General features: G+C 41.0%; 1 protein-coding gene across 4 annotated transcripts in view; it reads left to right on the top strand.

Annotated features, from left to right (window-relative positions):
* SIL1 (SIL1 nucleotide exchange factor) overlaps window positions 1-20333 on the top strand; it is a 242533-nt gene that overhangs the window by 22584 nt on the left and 199616 nt on the right. The window contains exon 2 of one of the 4 annotated variants that reach the window (XM_063087071.1): window positions 16024-16095. The exons of 2 other annotated variants lie outside the window; for them this stretch is intronic. The gene's annotated coding sequence lies outside the window, so the exon portion shown is untranslated. One more of the 4 variants, XM_063087072.1, reaches the window with a different exon arrangement.

The raw sequence follows: 20333 nt of genomic DNA, 5'->3' as shown, positions 1-20333 counted from the left end.
AAAACTGCTCTGAGCGTTTCGGGCCGTGCTTTGAGGCTCGAGCTGATGAGCACATGGAGCAGGAGCTGGCAGAAGCTGTTGCTGTGCCCTTCAGATGGAGTTACATGGAGGCGGAAGGGGAGAAGAGGGCCTTGGCGACCCCAGGACAACAAGACCACTAATAGGGTTCCCATGGACTCATGCAGGAGTGAGGAGCCAGAACAACCAGAAAAAGGGAGCCACTCAGACTGGTGAGTCATTGCAAGGGACGGCACCCCATGGGAAGTGTTTGGAGCGTGGGCGGTGGATGAGATGGGAACACCAGGAGAACACTGGGACACAGCAAGGACAGACAACCTGCTCCCCAATCAACACAAGACCACTCAGAGGAGACTGGTTAGGAATACAGAATTGCATGGGGTGCAGTTTGATGAAAAAACTCAGGCCCAGATCAGAGATTCCACAGAACACAGATCCACCAGGTCTCTGGAGAGCCGGAAGTACCTATAAGATCAACCATTAAACCCTGAGCTGCACAAAAAGCCTTCCCTAGGGAAACAGCAGCAAAGCAGCAGTTTAAACAACCACACACTCAAGTACTGGTTCCCACAGGAAGTTCCCCTGTGTTAGAAGCAAAGGACAAAAAATTAGTTCTGGCCCAGGAACACCACCAGCACCTTGGGGCCTTCCTGGGAACCAGAGGCTTGGATCCGGGGACCGGACCCCACTCCCACTTCCAGGCAAACTGTGCCAGTGCCTCAGGGCCAGCACAGGGACCCGAGGCACAGAGAAGAGGACTGGACCCTCCTTCCAAAACCAGGCACACCACGCCAGCACCTCAGGGCCTGCCCAGTGATCCGAGGCAAGGAGAAGGGGACCGGACCTCTCTCCCACAACCAGGCACACCATGCCAGCACCTTGGAGCCTGCCTGGGGACCTAAGGTATGGAGAAGGGGACCAGACCTCTCTCCCACAACCAGGCACACCACACCAGCACCTCAGGGCCCACTCAGGGTCCCGAAGCATGGAGAAGGGGACCAGACCTCTCTCCCACAACCAGGCACACAGTGCCAGCACCTTGGGGCCCACCCAGGGACCCGGGGCATGGAGAAGGGGACCGGACTGCTCTCCCACAACCAGGCACACCATGCCAGTGCCTCAGGGCCCTCCCGGGGCATGGAGACAGGGACTGGACCCTCCTCCCACAACCAGGCATGCCACGCCAGTGCCTCAGGGCCCATACAGAGACCTGGGGCATGGAGAAGGGGACCAGATCACCCTACCTCAACCAGGCACACTATGCCAGCACCTCAGGGCCTGCCCAGGGACCTGGGGCATGGAGTAAGGGACTGTACCCCCCTCCCCCAACCAGACACACCAAGCCAGCTCCTTGGGTCTCACCTGGTGACCCGAGGCATGGAGAAGGGGACTGGACACACCTCCCACAACCTGGCACATGGCACCAGTGACTTGGGGCCTGCCCAGGGACCAGAGACATGGAGAAGGGGACCAGACACACCCCACAACCAGGCATACCGCCAGTGCCAAGGAGCATACCAGAAACAGTACCTCCTTGTAGGTGGCTCATTGCAGCCTCCACAATAACCATGGCTGCCGTGAAAGCAAATAGACACCACAAGCACCACGCAAATGGTCCACCAACCACTAGAGTGCTTTCACACAAGGAGAGTCACCAGCAGAGTCAAAGAAAAGAAGAGGATGTCTCTTTCCACAAAGCCCATTTCAGAGTGACAGAAGCAGCATCTGCTCTATGATAATATTGGGGGACCTGATCACATCTCTCAGCATTGGACAGATCATCTAGGCAACAAATTAACAGTAACCATGATTCTTTCAGAAGGAGAGAAGAAATATAGGGTAATTAGGGGGGGGGAGATGGAGGAAGGGGAGAGACTGGGACAGGGGCATAAAGAATAATTATGATTTGTAACAATACATATGCTAGTAATATTGATTTGATCAACATATCTCAATGTTCAACCCCCAAAATATGTATAATCGATTTTTATTCAATAAAATAAATGAAAAATGAAAAATAAAAAAATAAGAAAAATTTGTGAATTTTAAAGTTTTCCTTCTGTTATTGATTTCTAACTTCACATACAGCCATTACTGTGTGTGATATCTATCTTTTAAAATCTGTTGAGGGCTGGCTGGTTAGCTTGCTTGGTAGAGAGTGGTGTCAACACCACTAAAGTCAAGGGTTCAGATTCCCTTACTGACCAACTGCCAAAAAAAAAAAAAAAAATCTATTGAGACTTAGTTTGTTTTCTAATATACCCTGGAAAATATCCCATGTGCACTTGATAAGTGTGTATTGCATTGTTGTTGGGTAGAGTGTTTTGTATACAAAGGTCTTCAAACAGTTCATGGAAAGATTCATATCGTCTTTTAATTCTCTTTTCCCAGAAGCTTTTTGAGGTACCTACATATGTCTGTTATATCTGTTGATTTATTGTGTTAAGTCCTCAATTTCTTTACTTATCTTCTGTCTGGTTTTTCTATCCATTATTGAGAGTGGGTATTGGAGTCTCCAACTATAGAACTGTTTCTCCCTTCAGTTGTGTCAATTTTTGCTTCATATAGTACAGTGGTCTGTTATTAGGTGCATAAATGTTTAAATTTTTTATATCTTCTTGCTGTAGTGAAGATTTTATTATTATATAATGTTCTTTGTCTCTTACAACTTTTTTTGATTTAAAGTCTATTTTGCCTGATATTACTATAGCTACTTTGTTTTCTTTCAGTTACTATTTGCATGGAGTATCCTTTTTTATTCTTTTACTTTCAACCTATTTGTGTCTTTGGATTTAAAGTGAGTCTCTTGTATGCAATATGTAGTTGGGTCATCTGTTTCTTTAATCTCTTCTGCCAGTTTCTGTCTTTTAAATGGAGAGTTTACTTCATTTACATTTAAGGCAATTACTGATAAGGAGAGACTTCTGTCATTTTGCTATTTTTCTGTATGCCTTACAGCTCTTTTGTCCCTCATTTCCTATATTACTGTCTTCTTTAGTATTTAGTTGATTTTTTGTAGTGAAATGTTTACATTCCTTTATTTCCTTTTGTGTATATTCTTTAGCTATTTTCTTTGTGGTTACCATGGGGATTACATTTAACAGCCTAAAATTATAACACTCTAATTTGAATTTATACCAGCTTAACTTCAATAACATACAAAAAGTCTGCTCCTTCAGTAGCTCCATTTCCCACCTCTTTCAGTTGTTGATGTCATAATATTACATTTTATACCTTGAATGTCTAAAATATAAACTATGCATTTTTAGTGCATTAATTTCTTAAATGTAGAAAACAAAATGTGGTGTTACAACCAAAGTTATAATAATACTAGCTTTTATAATTGACCATGCATTTACCTTTACTGAGATCTTTATTTCTTCACACAGCTTTGAGTTACTGTGTAGCATCCTTTTATTTCAACCTACAGGACTCCCTTTAGCATTCCTTGCAGGTCAGGTCTAGTGGTAATGAACTCCTTCAGCTTTTGTTTATCTGAGAATGTCTTAATTTCTCCCTCACTTGAAGTACTGCTGGATACAGAATTCTTGGCTAGCAGTTTTTTTTCTTTTAACACTTTGTGTATGTCAGCTCACTGTCTTCTGGCCTCCAAAGTTTCTGATGAGAAATCTGCTTATAATCTTATTGAGGATCCCTTGTATGTAACAAGTTGTTTCTCTCTGTTTTCAGGATTCTGTCTTTGTCTTTCAGCAGGTTGATTATGATGTGTCTTAGTGTGGTTCTTCTTGAGTTTATCCTATTTGGGGTTTGCTGAGCTTCTTGGATGTTTATAATCATGTCTTTCATCAAATTTGGAAAGTTTGGGGTCATTATTTCTTTATTCTCTCTGCCCCTTTCTTTTTTCTTTTTCTGGGACTCTAACAATATGTAGGTTGGTCTGCTTGGTGATGTCCCACAGTTCCCTTAGTCTCTGTTTACTTTTCTACAATCATTCCTTTCTTTTCCTCAGACTTGATAATTCCCATTGACCTATCTTCCAGTTCACTGGTTCTTTCTTCAGCCTGTTCAAATCTGCCTTTGAATCCCTGTAGTGAAATTTTCATTTCAGTTATTGTATTTTTCAGCTCCAGAATTTCTTTTTGGTTTCTTTTAAGGTTTTGTCTCTTTATTGATATTTCATTTTTTTTCAAACATAATTTTCTTAACTTTTTCTATGCTTTCTTTTAATTCTTTGAACAACTTTAAGACAGTTGTTTTAAAGTTTTCGTCTAGTAGATCTACCATAAGGTCTTTTTAGGGACAGTTTATGTTGGTTTATTTTTTTCTTTGAATGTGCCATACTTTCCTGTTTCTTTGTATGCCTTGTGCTTCTGTTGAAAACTGGACATTTGAATCTAATAATGTAACTCTGGCTTTCAGATTCTCCACTTGCCTAAGGTTTGTGGTTTTTTGGTTTTGGTTTTGTTTTGATTGTTATAGACAGTTTATGTGCTTTGAATCAGCCTCAGGTGTAAACTTAATGTCTTCTCAGGTCTTTTCTGAGCCTTCACCTACCCCTGGTCTTGCACAGTAGTTGACTTTCTAATTTTCCCCACATATGCAGTATAAGTTCTAGTCTTTACTATCCAACTCCCAGAAGGGGAAAAATAGAAAAATGAAGAGGGAAAAAAAAAGATGCTGGCCCTTTAAATTTCCTGAAAGTCACTTCAGCCAGAGGGGGAGGAGCCTACAGTAAGTGGAAGATACAGCACAGTTGCCACCACTTCTTTGTCTGCACCTCTGATCAGAAGCAGCAATCAGAGGGCCGACTCACTTGGGAGAGTGTGGTACTGATAACACCAAGGCTACGGGTTCGGATCCCTATATGGGGATGGCCGGTTAGCTCACCTAGGAGAGCATGGTGCTGACAACACCAAATCAAGGGTTAAGATCTCCTTACCGATCATCTGGAAAAAAAAAAAAAAAAATAGAAGCAGCAATCAGTGATCATAGGTCTCCAACATTTGGAAGATAGGGTTCTCTTTGAGCACCCTGGCTCCTGCAAGTTGTGTGCAAGCTGATCCGGGAATGCCTGCACAGCTGCCTGCCATGGGGGTGGGGGATGGTTAACTGCTATTGTGCTAAGAGTTGAAATTAACAGAAGATAACTACAAATTACCATCCAAGCCTTCCCCTGAAAGTTGCAAGCCTTCAGTAGTCTCCAGAATTCTAAAACAGTTACATCAGACAGATTCTGTCAGTGCAGTTGTCCTCTAGGTGGGGAGACAGATTTCTGATGCTTGCTATTCCACCATCTTCCTAGAACCCTTATTAGCTTTTTGACCTTGTGCCAATTATTTTTGTGACTCAGTTCCCTCATCTGGATAAGGGCATACTGGGATTAGCTCATTTGGTTAGAGCATGGTACTGATAATACCAAGGTCACAGTTTTGGATCCCTGTACTGGCCAGCCACCAAAAAAAAAAAAAAAAAAAAAAAAAGGAATAAGGATATACTATTACTCATCTCTTGGGGCGGTTAGGATGAAATGAGATAATGCATGTCATGTGGCTGGCACATGGTAGGTGTTAGTGAATGGTGAGGATTATAATGCCTTCAAAGAACTCAGCATCTCAGTGGGAGAAGCTATGGACCAGACCATAGTGGCTGAGAGAGGCTGGCCAAGGGCATGGATAGTGGGGTGGGTTTGCCTTGTTAAGGAAGGTTCTTAGAGAAGGTATTTGGAGTCAGGCCCCAATCTCTGTCACTCACTGGGGAAGATGAGTGAATGTTTCAAATAGGGAGAAGGCAATGGGCAGAAGCCTTGCGTGGTAAAACAAAAGAATTGTTGTCTCTTTTCTTCCTGTCAGGAAAGGGGTGGCATCATTAGAGCAAAGTTCCTGGGAGCCCCGACTCTTTTGAGTCAGACAGACCCAGGTTCCAGTCCTGGATGTGCCATGTACATGTTGTGTGGCTTTGTGCAAGTCACTTTCTCTCCTGAGTTTTGATTGCCTCATCTGTAAAATGGAAATAATATCTACTTGTAGTGTTGGGTGAGGAGTAAATAACATAATGTTTGTAAAACACTTAGTACGGTGCCCTTCACATAGCACATATTCATTAATTGGTAGATTAAAAAACAGTTAAGCATTTCTCTTGGGAAATTAAACTGTTCTAAACTTCTGTGGCCAAGATAACTTTTTTGAAATGTCAGTCTACATCTTGGAATTAGTTACCAACATCCCTCGGTAAATTCTGAAGGAGCATGTCAGTCCTGTGCCCCACAACCTCCGATGGCTCAACATCATATTTAGAATCAACTCCGAACTCATTACCCTAGTTACCAGGCCTTTCATTTTCTGATACCTGCCTGCCTTGGCAGCCTCATTTTCTACACTCTCCCCCTTATCTTCTGTGTTCTGGCCACAGCGACCTTCTTTCTGCTTCTTGAGCAAAGGGCCTTGGTCCCACTGTACCTTCTGTCTGGAATACTATTCCCTAATATTACTTGATTAGCTCCCTGTCCTTAGCTTCTCAGTTCTGCTGTTACTTACGAGAAAGGCCTTTTCTTTCGTCTGGTATAAAGTGACTTAAGTCACCATAACATAACCATCTGATAATTTTCTTGTTTGATTGCTTCTTGTTGACTCTGTTTTCCCTCCACTAGAATATAGGTTCTATGAGAGTAGGGACCATGTCTGTCTGTCATGTTCTCAGCTGTATTCCCTGTGCTAGGAACAGTACCTGGTATATAGTAAATGATCCATTTGTTGAATGAATGAGCTTGTGATGAGAATGTGTAATTTTATTACTCAGAACCTGGGTGCACAGGTGTTCACATTCACACTGCTTTGTTTCCTAAATAAATGTAATCAATATGATTTTTCTTTCTTGTTCATTATTTATTAAGTATTCCTCCCCATCCCCATTAATTGGAACCTTCTCAGGAGTGGCTGTTTTTCACTTGCTTCATTTTATGTGGCTCTCTTTCTTCCTGGCATTTTGTTATTGGAAAGGGGAGTTTGTGGTTGCTGGGCTTTGAGCATTGATTTTTAGGTTTTCTGTTATAAGGAAACCAGCTTTAGTGCATTTACTTGAAATAAAACAAACACAAAAGCTTACCAGGACATGGCAAATTTATCTCACTCTGATTTTCTACTGGCACTTTTTGCAGTACTACCTAAGTTCTTAGACGAGGTCATTAGACAAGAATTGACAAATTGACAATGGCCAGATAGAAACAAATTCACAGAATGTGAGTGGGTGGCAGGGTGAGACAGAGAGGTGGGAGGGGAGGTGTTTCTTTTTCTGGTAGTGGCCTGGTTTTTCATGGCAAGTATTGGCCATGTGAGTGAGACCTTAGACCAGTTTAATTGTTCGCCTTTCACAGGGCCTGTAATCTCAGGAGCCCCAAAGACTATAGCGGGGCTGCTCAGTGCTGATGTGCCCATCTGTGAGGCCTAGGCAGTCCTTTTTCTTTGTTTTGCTATAGAAGTGCTCCAAGCTCCCTGGAGTAAGGAGGAGGTGGGACTCCAGCCATTTTTGCAACTGTTTGAGTCCTAAGTGTTATTGGAGCTCAAAGACCTGGTCTAATGAGAATAAAACCCGAGGGATGAATATGAGCATGAGAAGGGTGTCTGGAGCAGGGCTAGCCTGCAGAGAGGTTGGTTTGTATTCCTAAAAAAGTTCTGTATTTATTGAGAACCGTAGCCCTGCAGGTACTGGTCTCCACTTATTTCTAGGACTCCCTTCTCCCATTCAGAGCTGCCTTCTCCTTTTCCTTTTCTCAAAGCATATGGTTATCTTAACCTGACGTAGGTAGTATGACTCTTCACTGTTTATAAGGCTCTCAAATGAAGGACATTGGACAGCCTCCTCGTCAGCTCTGTCCTGTGCTTATTTCCCCCCTTTGAAGGTCTTAGCCATGTGACTGACTGAGAGTATTTGCTCACTCTTGCTACTATTCTAAAATCAGTGTCTTAACTTGCTTTAGTTACTGACCATCCTGTATCCATCTGGGATAATCTTTAACTTATGTTTAAATTTATCTTGAAGTTTAAAGTCATCTAGAACTTATGTTTAAACTTATCTTACTTTTTTATTGATTTTAAAAAAAAATTTTATTTTGTCGACATACAATGTGGTTGATTATTGTGGCCCATTAATGAAACCTACCTCCCTCCTTCCTTTTCCCCCTCCCACCCAACAATGTCCTTTCTGTTCACTTGTCATGTCAACTTCAAGGAATTGTAATTGTTATGTCTTCTTCCCCCACACCCCCCAGTGTTTTGTGTGTGTGTATGAATTTATTTATTTATTTTTAGCTCCCACCAATAAGTGAGAACATGTGGTATTTCTCTTTCTGTGCTTGACTTGTTTCACTTAATATAATTCTCTCTAGGTCCATCCATGTCATTGCAAATGGCAGTATTTCATTCTTTTTTATACCTGAGTAGTATTCCATTGTGTAGATATACCACATTTTCCATATCTACTCATCCGATGATGGACATTTGGGCTGGTTCCAACTCTTGGCTACTGTAAAGAGTGCTGCGATGAACATTGGGGAACAGGTATACCTTTGACATGATGATTTCCATTCCTCTGGGTATATTCCCAGCAGTGGGATAGCTGGGTCATATGGTAGATCTATCTTCAATTGTTTGAGGAACCTCCATACCATTTTCCATAGAGGCTGCACCATTTTGCAGTCCCACCAACAATGTATGAGAGTTCCTTTTTCTCCTCAACCTCGCCAGCATTTATCGTTCAGAGTCTTTTGGATTTTAGCCATCCTAACTGGGGTGAGATGGTATCTCAGTGTAGTTTTGATTTTCATTTCCCGGATGCTGAGTGATGTTGTGCATTTTTTCATATGTCTGTTGGCCATTTGTATATCTTCCTTAGAGAAATGCCTACTTAGCTCTTTTGCCCATTTTTTAATTGGGTTGCTTGTTTTTTTCTTGTAAAGTTGTTTGAGTTCCTTATATATTCTGGATATTAATCCTTTGTCAGATGTATATTTTGCAAATATTTTCTCCCACTCTGGTTGTCTTTTAACTCTGTTAATTGTTTCTTTTGCTGTGCAGAAGCTCTTTAGTTTGATATAATCTCATTTGTTTATTTTTCCTTTGGTTGCCCATGCTTTTGGGTTTGTATTCATGAAGTCTGTGTCCAGCCCTATTTCCTGAAGTGTTTCTCCTATGTTTTCTTTAAGAAATTTTATTGTTTCAGGATGTATATTTAATTCTTTAATCCATTTTGAGTTGACTTTAGTGTATGGTGAAAGGTACGGGTCTAGTTTCATTCTCCTGCATATGGATATCCAGTTGTCCCAGCACCATTTGCTAAAGAGGCAGTCTCTTCCCCAGTGTATAGGCTTGGTGCCTTTGTCAAAGATCAGATGGTTGTAGCTGTGTGGGTTGATTTCTGGATTCTCTATTCTATTCCATTGACCAGTGTGTCTGTTTTTATGCCAGTACCATACTGTTTTGGTTATTATAGCTTTGTAGTATAAAGTCAGGTAGTGTTATGCCTCCAGCTTTATTTTTTTTGCTCAGCATTGCTTTGGCTATGCGTGGTCTTTTGTTATTCCATATAAATGTCTGGATAGTTCTTTCCGTTTCTGAGAAAAATGTCATTGGAATTTTGATGGGGATTGCATTAAATTTGTATATCACTTTGGGTAGTATGGACATTTTCACTATGTTGATTCTTCCAATCCAAGAGCATGGGATATCTTTCCATCTTCTTGTATCCTCTCTAATTTCTCTCAGCAGTGGTTTGTAGTTCTCATTATAGAGGTTTTTCACATCCTTGGTTAACTCAATTCCTAAGTATTTTATTTTTTTGGTGGCTGTTGTAAATGGGCAAGCTTTCTTGATTTCCCTTTCTGCATGTTCACTAGTGGAGAATAGAAATGCTACTGATTTTGTGTGTTGATTTGGTATCCTGCTACTGTGCTGAAATCATTTATCACCTCCAAGAGTTTTTTTGTAGAGTCTTTAGGCAGTTCGATATATAGGATCATGTCATCTGCAAACAGGGACAGTTTGACTTCATCTTTTCCAATCTGGATGCCCTTTATTTCCTTCTCTTCTCTGATTGCTCTGGCTAGTACTTCCAGAACTATGTTGAATAGGAGTGGTGAGAATGGGCATCCTTGTCTATTTCCTGTTCTTAAAGGAAAAGCTTTCAGCTTTTCCCCATTCAGGATGATATTGGCAGTGGGTTTATCATATATGGCTTTACTTATGTTGATATACTTTCCATCTATACCTAACTTATAGAGGGTCTTTGTCATGAATGAATTTTGAATTTTATCAAATGCTTTTTCAGCATCTATAGAGATGATCATATAGTCTTTGTCTTTGATTTTATTGAGGTGGTGTATCACATTTATTGATTTGCGTATGTTGAACCAACCTTGCATCCCTGGGATGAATCCAACTTGATCGTGGTGAATAATTTTATGTATGTGTTGCTGTATTCTGTTTGCCAGTATTTTAGTGAGGATTTTTGCATTTATCTTCATCAAGGATATCGGCCTGTAGTTTTCTTTTTTGGTTATATCTTTACCTGGTTTTGGTATCAGGATGATGTTTGCTTCATAGAATGAGTTTGGGAGATTTGCATCTGTTTCAATCTTTCGGAATAGTTTGTAGAGAATCGATGTCAATTCCTCTTTGAATGTTTGGTAAAATTCTGCTGTGAATCCATCTGTTCCTGGGCTTTTCCTTGTTGGGAGCCTTCTGTTAACAGCTTCAATCTCCTTTATTGTTATTGGTCTGTTCAGGTTTTCTGCATCTTCAAGGCTCAGTTTTGGGAGCTTGTGTGTGTCCAGAAATTTATCCATTTCCTCCAGATTTTCAAATTTGTTGGCATATAGCTGTTTATAGTAGTCTTGAATGATTCCTTGTATTTCAGATGAATCAGTTGTAATATCACCTTTTTCATTTCTAATTTTTGTTATTTGAATCTTCTCTCTTCTTTTTTTTGTTAGCCATGCTAATGGTTTGTCAATTTTATTTATCTTTTCAATAAACCAACTTTTTGATTCATTGATCTTTTGTATTGTTTTTTGGGTTTCAATTTTATTAAGTTCTGCTCTGATCTTAATGATTTCTTTCTGTCTGCTAACTTTAGGTTTGGATTGTTCTTGTTTTCTAGTTCTTTAAGGTGAAGTGTTAGGTAGTTCACTTGCCATCTTTCTATTCTTCTGAGGTGAGCATTTAATGCAATAAATTTCCCCCTTAGTACTGCTTTTGTAGTATCCCACAGGTTTTGGTATGATGTATCATTATTTTCATTAGTTTCAATAAATTTTTTGATTTCCTGCTTGATTTCTTCTTGGACCCATATGTCATTAAGTAGAGTGCTGTTTAATTTCCATGTGTTTGTATAGTTTCCAGAATTTCGTTTGTTATTGATTTCTAGTTTTAATCCATTGTGGCCTAAGAAAATACATGGGATAATTCCAATTTTTTTGAATTTGTTGAGACTTGATTTGTGACCTAACATGTGATCTATCTTGGAGAATGATCCATGTGCTGATGAGAAGAATGAATATTCTGAGGTTGTTGGATGGAATGTTCTGTAGATATCTGCCAATTCCAATTGGTCTAGAGTATTGTTTAGATCTTGTGTTTCTCTACTGATTCTTTGCCTAGATGATCTGTCCAATATTGACAGTAGGGTGTGCAGGTCCCCTGCTATTATGGTATTAGTGTCTATTTCCTTCTTTAGGTCTAATAGAGTTTGTTTTATAAATCTGGCTGCTCCAACATTGGGTGCATACATATTTGTGATTGTTATGTCTTCTTGATGGATCAATCCTTTTATCATTACATAGTATCCCTCATTGTCTCTTTTTATGGTTTTTAGTTTAAAGTCTTTTATCAGATATAAGAATAGCTACTCCAGCTCGTTTTTCTTTTCTGTTTGCATGTTGAATCTTTTTCCATCCTTTCACTCTTAGTCTATGTGAGTCTTTATAGGTGAGGTGGGTCTCTTGAAGGCAGCATATAGTTGGGTCCTCCTTTTTAATCCAGTCAGCCAGTCTGTGTCTTTTGATTGGGGAATTTAAGCCTTTTACATTGAGAGTTGTTATTGAAAAGTGTTGATTTATTCCTAGCATTTTACTGATTGTTGTTTGGTTGTCTTAGGTGTCTTTTGTTCCTTGCTTTCTGATTTACTGTTTGTTTTCTGTATTTGTTGGTTCCTTGGGTTGTAGATAGCCTTTTTGTTTGTTTGTTTTCTCTTCATGAATGCCATTTTTATTATACTAGTGGGTTTTGATTTTTCTTGGGTTTTTATGGCAACGGTAGTTATTTTTCAGGAACCAAACCCAGTACTCCCTTGAGAATTTCTTGTAAGGGTGGTCGTGTGGTGGTGAACTCCTGCAGTTTTTGTTTGTCTGAGAAATATACTATTTGCCCTTCATTTTGGAAGGATAGCCTTGCAGGGTAGAGTATTCTTGGCTGGCAATCTCTGTCTTTTAGTATTTTGAATATATCATTCCATTCCTTTCCAGCTTTTAGGGTTTGTGATGAAAAGTCTGATGTTAGTCTGATTGGGGCTCCCCTATAGATGATTTGATGCTTCTCTCTTGCAGCTTTTAAGATTCTCTCTTTGTCTTTGAGTTTTGCCAATTTCATTATAACATGTCTTGGAGAAGACCTTTTTGGATTGAATACGTTTGGAGATCATTGAGCTTCCTGGATCTGAAGATCTGTGATTTTTCCTATACCTGGGAAGTTTTCTGCCACTATTTTGTTGAATATGTTTTCAATGCAATCTCCTTTTTCCTCCCTTTCTGGAATACCCATGACTCGGATATTTGAGCGCTTAAGGTTGTCTGATATCTCTCTCAGATTTTCTTCAATGCCTTTGATCTTTGATTCTTTTTTCTCTTTTTTTGTCTGCTTTTGTTATTTCAAACAGCCCATCTTCAAGTTCAGAGGTTCTCTCTTCAACTTCTGCAAGCCTGCTGGTTAAACTCTCCATTGTCTTTTTTATTTTGCTGATTAACTCCTTCAGTTCGGCAAGTTCTGCTACATTTTTCTTCAGGGCATTGATTTCCTTGTACATTTCTTCTTTCAGGTCCTGTATACTTTTTATTTCATCATGATGTCTAGCTGAGTTTTCTTGTATCTCATTCAGTTTCCTTAGAATTATCACTCGAAATTCCTCGTCAGTCATTTCAAGGGCTTCTTGTTTTGTAGGATCTAGAGCTTGAGAGTTATTACCCTTTGGTGGTGTACTTTCTTGATTTTTCGTATTTCTGGTATCTTTTCTTTGATGTTTATTCATTGTGGCAGGGAGTTTCACAGTCCACAGGTTTGACTCTATTGTCTGACTATGATGTTGCTGTGGTTGCCAATTTTGTATGGCTACCTCAGTGACTGCTCAGTTGGCCACTAGTGCCTTGCGTGTGTGGTTGCGTCAGGTCTTGGGCCTCTCCGGGGAGCCACCTTTCTGGTTGGCTTGGACTCGGCTGGGCTGCTGGGTCACAGGGCGGTACTGCAGGGTGTGTGGTCTCTGCTGAGCTTCCACTTTCTGTGCTGGATGTCTCCATGTTCTGCGTCCACTGGGCCAGGCTGCTGGATCACACAGTGGTGGCCCCGCAGGACATGTGGTCTCCACGGAGCTTCTGCTTCCTCTGCTGGATGTCTCCCTGTTCTGTATGCACTTGATGTTATGTTTTTATAGTTGTAAACCAGTTGATTTGTGGGAGAGTGACACTAGGGACCGTCTATTCCGCCATCTTGACCGGAAGTGTCTCTTGTGTCTCACTCTTGGCAACGATGCTTCTTTTCATGTTGTACTTAAGAAAAGGTGTTCATGAATCAGCTCAAAATCTCAGTTCATATTTAGAGGCACATTTTCTTCAACCGAACAAACAACAGTCCACAGTTACAAATGCCAAACAGGAAGGGCACATGGCTAGAACTCCTTGTAGGTCCTTGGAAGGAGCAGGTGCCAGTGAAGGATTCTGTGGCGCAAGCTTTATTCACTTCGTAGCATTATTCTCTACAAGGTAATAAGGTACTTCAAGAGGGAGGTAGTGTTCGCTCTACTGAACACTGCCAAGAAGTATAGTAAGATGAGCTAAACTTATCTTACTTTTAGTGAAGTATCCCCCTCCCTTTTTTATGCAAGAATTTCAGCTATAAGCCAGCAAGACAGATATTTGAAGGTTCTGGGGCCATAAGGTGGCTTTCTTGGTAGAACAGTGGGTGGCTGTCTCAAGCAACTTTCTTTGGGTTTAGAAATCATTACTTCTTTTACCTCTCCTCTCAGTCTTTTCTGTACTAAATAATGATCCCTATTAATCTTTTTTCATTTGCTCTGTTTCCTGGCCCCTGTGTTGTTTCTGCCATTCCTGTTCCAAGGAATGGTTTTGTGGTTTTTTTTTGTTTGTTTCCTCTAGAAATTTTCACAGCTGTCTTCTGGCCAGGGTTGTAAGTAATATGGTAGGCCCCATCTCTTCCACCCCTCAAGACTGTAACAAGGTTTTTTTTGGCAGCTGGCTCAGTACAGGGATTGAACCCTGGAGCTTGGTGTTATCAGCACCACTCTCTAACCAACTGAGCTAACTGGCCAGTCTTTGTAGCATATTTTTTTTGTGTGTTTGTACAAATGTGGTTGGCATAGGTAAAAATGCACTGTTTACTCTCCCACCCTGTTTTGACTGTCATCCATGATTCCGTGTTATGTGAGTGTGGATCAGCCAAAGAATTCCCAAACTGGAGATGCTCCTGACCTTCAGGGGTGGTGATAGCCTATGTTTCTGTGAGGCTTTTTCAGGCCACCTATTTATTGTTGCTGTTGTTTAAAAGTAAATAAACTTGCATCTCTTTATTTTGACTTGCATTGATTGTCCTTTCTTTCCTTAAATCCTGAGTGAGAACTTCTTCAAAACCGACTGCCAGCCTTTGTGTTCACAGGGATTTGGTGGGTCAGGCCTCCCAGCTCTGCCCCCGTATTCTTCACCTGTGCGTCTGATAGAATAATAGACTGCTATGGAAACAGCTCTCAAATGTCTCTCTTCTCTTACATATGCACACACACATGAACGTGACCGTGTTCTAAGGAACAGACATCTCTCCAAGAGGAACTCATCCTGTTTCATGCAAATGTTCTCCATTGCAGCAAAACTCAGGAGACTTTGAAGGAGATAGAATTAGTGACTTTTTTAAAAAAGATACCTCAAAGCCCTTAAAATAAACCTTTAAAAGTCCGGTACTCAGAGTTTCAGCTCTGAAAGCAGACAAATTGCAAACCTGATGCAGTAAGACTCTTCTCTTCTCTGATCTTTTTCCGTTTTCTCTCTCAATTTATTTTAACATCTCCTTTCATGATCTTACCCTTCAGAAACTTGATTCAGTCCTTCTTGCCAGTTCCTGGCAGGAGAAGCAGCAGGGCTTCCGGCCCTAATTTATGATTTACATTTCCTCTCCATTCCCTTGCTATGCTGCCCCAGTTCTTTACCTACCAACATCCTGCTGGCCCTTCCCCCATCAGAAAGGACAGTGTTATGTGGTGACATGCAACTTTGAAATTTGATGGTGTTAATACTAGCCTAGTGATTTGGGCAGAATTTAGGAGACTTTTGTGCATGCTCTGCTAAATTAGGAGATGGGGGTGCTCTTTTTTTTTTTCCTGTCTCTTTTAGTATCTTCTCCCCCTTCCCGCCACCCCCCTCTCCGTTAGCCCTGTTGCCAGGAGAAATGCAGAGTTCTTTACCATGATTAATTCTCTGGTGTTATCCTATGAAGTTACAAAGTAGCATTTCAGAGCAAGATGTCAGGGAGTCTCTCTGAAGTTCCCATGGAACAAGTTGACCTTTCAGTTATATCTTTTCCATATCTTTGGGGGCCCATTTAATGAGAGCTAAAGCAATAATTAGGACTAAGCAAAGAAAACGAATTTGGTGCTAGAATATTTTAATAGATAAAGCTTGAAAAATCAGAACCTACTGATAACATAATAAATAAGAGTTTGAGCTTTGTTCTTTTACTTATTCCTTTCCTTTTTACATTATTTTTTGGTTTTCTTCCCCAGACTTGGACATTCTCCATTATTTCTCTGGTGGTGGAATGAGGATCTTGCTGGTGACAGCCTGCTGAGATTCAGGCAGGTGGAAGGAGCAGGGGTGGGCTACCTTCAGGTACTGCTGAATCCGGGGGTTTTGGTTCATCTGAGGAAGGGGTAAGCTTGCTTTCATTTCTAGATCCATTTGCCTCCCCCATGGATTCTTAGGGACTAACTGTGTTTCCTGATGATTCTCTGTGAGGAAGTGAGGAATGGAAGAATTTTCTAGGCAGCTCTAGGAGCATTTTTGTGTCTTTCTGAGCACTTCAGAGACTCAAGCCAAAGATATATGGACTTGTCTCTCTAAGATCTTCTCTAGATTACAGTAGTAAGTCCTTTTTCCCACCAAATTCATTTGGGAGGCATGCAGTTTGGTATTGTAGTTTAGAGCCTGGGTTTTGGAGTCAGACCTACTTTCTAATTCTTGCACTGCCATTGATTATCTCTGTGACCTTGTGAAGGTGGCTTAACCTCTCTGAGTCTTAGTTTCCTCATCTATAAGAGTGGCATAATGATGGAACCTGTGGTAGAGGGTTGTTGTGAGCCCAGTGCCTGGTGAGTAAATACTTTCTGAATATTAGCTGTAATTGTTATTTTGGGAAACCGATGGAAAATCAGATTGAACCTTCTTGGTAAGAGAAAAGGTAGAAAGTTGCTAGAAGAAACTTGAAGGAAGATACGGGGTTGAGGGAGAGAAAAAAGCATCTAGCAAAAAGAAAAGTGGGAAAACTCTGGGTACTTTAATGAATTACCTATTGTTTTACTATATTAGTAAACTCCAAATCTTTTTTGTTAATCCACTAAATCGATTGTTTTCCCAGAACCCCAAATTGGTTCTACTGATTTTTCAGCAGATTTAGTAGCCATAGCAAGCCACAATGTCCTCTATACCAGGACATCATTATTTTTACAAAACATACTGCTCTATGTCACCCCCTGCACTTTGAAGTGTTATAATTAAAGCTGAACTGTACTTGTCAGAATAGGTTCAAAAAGTGCATTTTAGGGTGCTGTACCTTTGTCCTGACAATGTGTTTACTAGATGGCTTGTTAATTCCAAGATTGGTTAACTCCAGGCACCTCTGCACCAGCTTGCTCACACCAGCTCATCCCAGAAGCTTCCAGAGAGGGACCCAGGGTGGCTTGTTCCTTCTCTCAGTGTTTCTGGGAAGTCATAAAGTGGTGAACAACAGTCCTTCTCAGAGGGCAGAGGAGAGAAACCAAATTAATTGTGGGCCGATATTCCTCCCAAACATGTCTTTGTAGGGAAAAATAAATTGTGGGTTGGATGGAGCAGAGCAACAGAGGTTGGGAGCTTTTTGATGATTTAGAAAACAGTAAGGTTCAAACAAATAAAGTAGATGAAAATCTTTGTTAGTTTGATTTGCTTTCTCATGAAGATGTTGAATTCTGGGCTGTTTCTCTGCATACCTAATAATTAGAATACTAAGATGTTGGTTCTGCCTCTGAGCTTGTGCTGTGATGGTGTAAGAAAGAAGGAGAGGCTCATCTGAAGGCTGTGCGGCAGAGGAGCTATTAGTGCCGATTGCTTCAGTTCTTGGCAGGGTCACCTGTCAGATAGTGAACAGATCTGGTTTGAGAACGCTGTATGCAGAAAAGGCTCAAGGCACAGAGCTCAAGAGCACAGGCCTGGAGTCATGAGGACCCAAGTTCAAATCCTGGCTTTTCCATTGCTAGCTGGGTGTATTAATTTCCTGTGGCTGCTGAAACAAATTAACACTCACTTGGTAGCTTAAAACAACAGAGGTTTATTCTCTCACAGTTCTGGAGGTTAGAAGTCTGGAATTAGTATCACTGGGCAGAAATCAAGGTATTGGTAGGGCTGTGCTCCCTCTGGAGGCTATAGGGCAGATTCTGTTCTTTTCTTCTTTCAGCTTCTGGTGGCTGCCAGCATTTCTTGGCTTGTGGCCATATTACTCCAATCTTCAAGGCTAGCATCTTCAAGTCTCTCTCTGCTGTCTTCATATCACCTTCTTTTCCATGTTGTGTCAAGTCTTCTTCTGCCTCTTTCTTATAAGGCACTTGTGATTTTATTTAGGGCCTACCCAAATAATCCAGGATAATCATTTTGAGATCCTTAACTTAATCACATCTTCAAAGACCCTTTTTCCTTAAAAGGTAACATTTATAGCCTCCAGGAATTAGGACATGGCATCTTTGGGGAGCTATTATTCTGCATATTGGGTGACATTGGGCAAGTGACTTTCACCAACGTGAGCTTATTTCCTTATCTGTAAGATAAAAATGTTAATCATATCATCTGTATTGAATTGCCATGAGACTTAAATGAAATCTTGCATGCTAAACACTTGGCAAAGTGCCAGGTATGTAGTTGTTGCCTAGTACCCAGTAAGTATTATTATTATTATTTTTATGTATATGTATATACATTACTATTATTGTTATTTAGTTCTCTTTTGTGAAAGGGAGAGGAATAGTTCCTTGAGAGTTTATTTGACCTGGGACAGTTCCCCCTTATGCCCAACCTGACCTCTTTTGCCCTGTGATCTTTGGCCATCACTTCCCATGGTCATCATGTATCCCTATGGCTACCCTCTTACCCTGTTCACTGTTTTCCTTTCTCTATGCATGGGCTGGTCTTTGGGAACAGGTCTCTCCTTTCAGTGGGTGTTAATGACTGAAGGTTTGTGTCCCCCGTCTGGTTACTGCGAGGCTAAGGCTAAGGCCTGGAATCCTGCTCACAGCACCAATTATCTAGCTCTTAATCCTGTTCATGATGCCAATTGTAAAGCTAGGTGACCACGCTAGTTGTCATGGCTTTTTTACCTGCTGGTAATCATGTACCAACTGGGCCGATGGTTGAGCTAGGGCTGGGTCTGGAGCTCCCAGACCCCTCAAGCCCATTCACAGACTGGGTCACAAACCCTTCACATGCCAGGCTGGGTCACCAGACCCCTTTACGCAGGTCTATGAGCTAGGCAACCAACCACACGGTCCTTGGAAGCCTCACGTCTGGAAAAAAACGTGGCAACACAGGGCAGGTGCCCGAGGCAGTAAAACACCAGCCAAAGCGGTGCCGCCTTGTAGGCGCACTTACTCCACCCACAAACACAATGTTACGGAACCCTCCTGAACCGGCTCCGAGGCGAGGGGAGCCTGACCAAATTATTCCATTTTCCCAACACCCCCCAAAATTCGTATGTTGAAATCCTAATCCAAATGTGGCTGTATTTGGAGTGAGGAAGTAAGTAGTTAAGGTTAAATGAGTCATTAGAGTGGGACCCTGATCTAATAGGGTTAGTAACCCTATAAGAAGAGATACTGGAGAGCTCGCTTGCTCTCTTGAGTGCTCTTTCTCTCTCTTTGTGTGCACATATTGAGGAAAGGTCATGTGAGGACATTGTGAGTAGGTGGCCATCTGAAGTTAGGACGAGAGTGCTCACCAGAAACCAAATTGTCTGGAATGTTGATCTTGGACGTCTAGCCTCCAAAGTTTTGAAAAAATAAATTTCTGTTGTCTAAGCCACCAGTGTATGGTGTTTTGTTATGGCAGCCCAAGCAGACTAATATAAGGTGTGTAACTTGGCTTTTACCCACTTGTGCCCAGGCACTTAGGAATAAGCTTGAACTCTGGAATTATTCCTAATTACCATTCAAAATACTTTGCTGTGTTGCTGCTTTCCCATGGATAATTGTAACTCCATAATGAAGGCTGGAAGAATATTAAATAAAGTGGTATTTAGTATCTGATAGCTATTAGCCAAAAGGTACGTGTCCCCAATGAGGTACTGTAAATACATTTTATCTGTTCTCTTACCTACTGTTTCATGAAGACATCCCGGAAGCATTTTAATCTTGTTTTTTATACTTGTCTTCCAGTGAGGAATTGTTCTGATTTGCAAGTTCGGGGGATAATTACTAAGTTCATTAATTTCTGTTCTTTTCCTCCTCTCCATTTATTTCTGGTTCCTTGAGAAAATTTTTCCCTATCTACACTAATAGGAGACAAGTCACTTGATTAAAAGGGTGTTTTACAACACTGGTTTCCCTGGCTTTTTTGGCATGGTAATAGGAGGGTTGTATCAGTATCTCATTAACTGGGGTAAAAGTCTCCCAGTCTGGGCTCACATAAATAAGACTTTTGTAGGAGGTCTCTTACCTCAGGCTATATCACAGAATATATTTTGCACTGGAGTATTCCTGGGGAAGGGGCAGGAGAGGCTCATCTGGTTTCCTTCTTATCAGTGATCCAATTACAGATATTAATCAAGCATGTGTTATGTACAGGATATTGTGCT

The sequence above is a fragment of the Cynocephalus volans genome, chromosome 2 (genome assembly GCF_027409185.1).
Source record: "Cynocephalus volans isolate mCynVol1 chromosome 2, mCynVol1.pri, whole genome shotgun sequence".
Lineage (NCBI taxonomy): Eukaryota > Metazoa > Chordata > Mammalia > Dermoptera > Cynocephalidae > Cynocephalus > Cynocephalus volans.
This window is presented reverse-complemented; position numbering and strand designations above follow the sequence as displayed.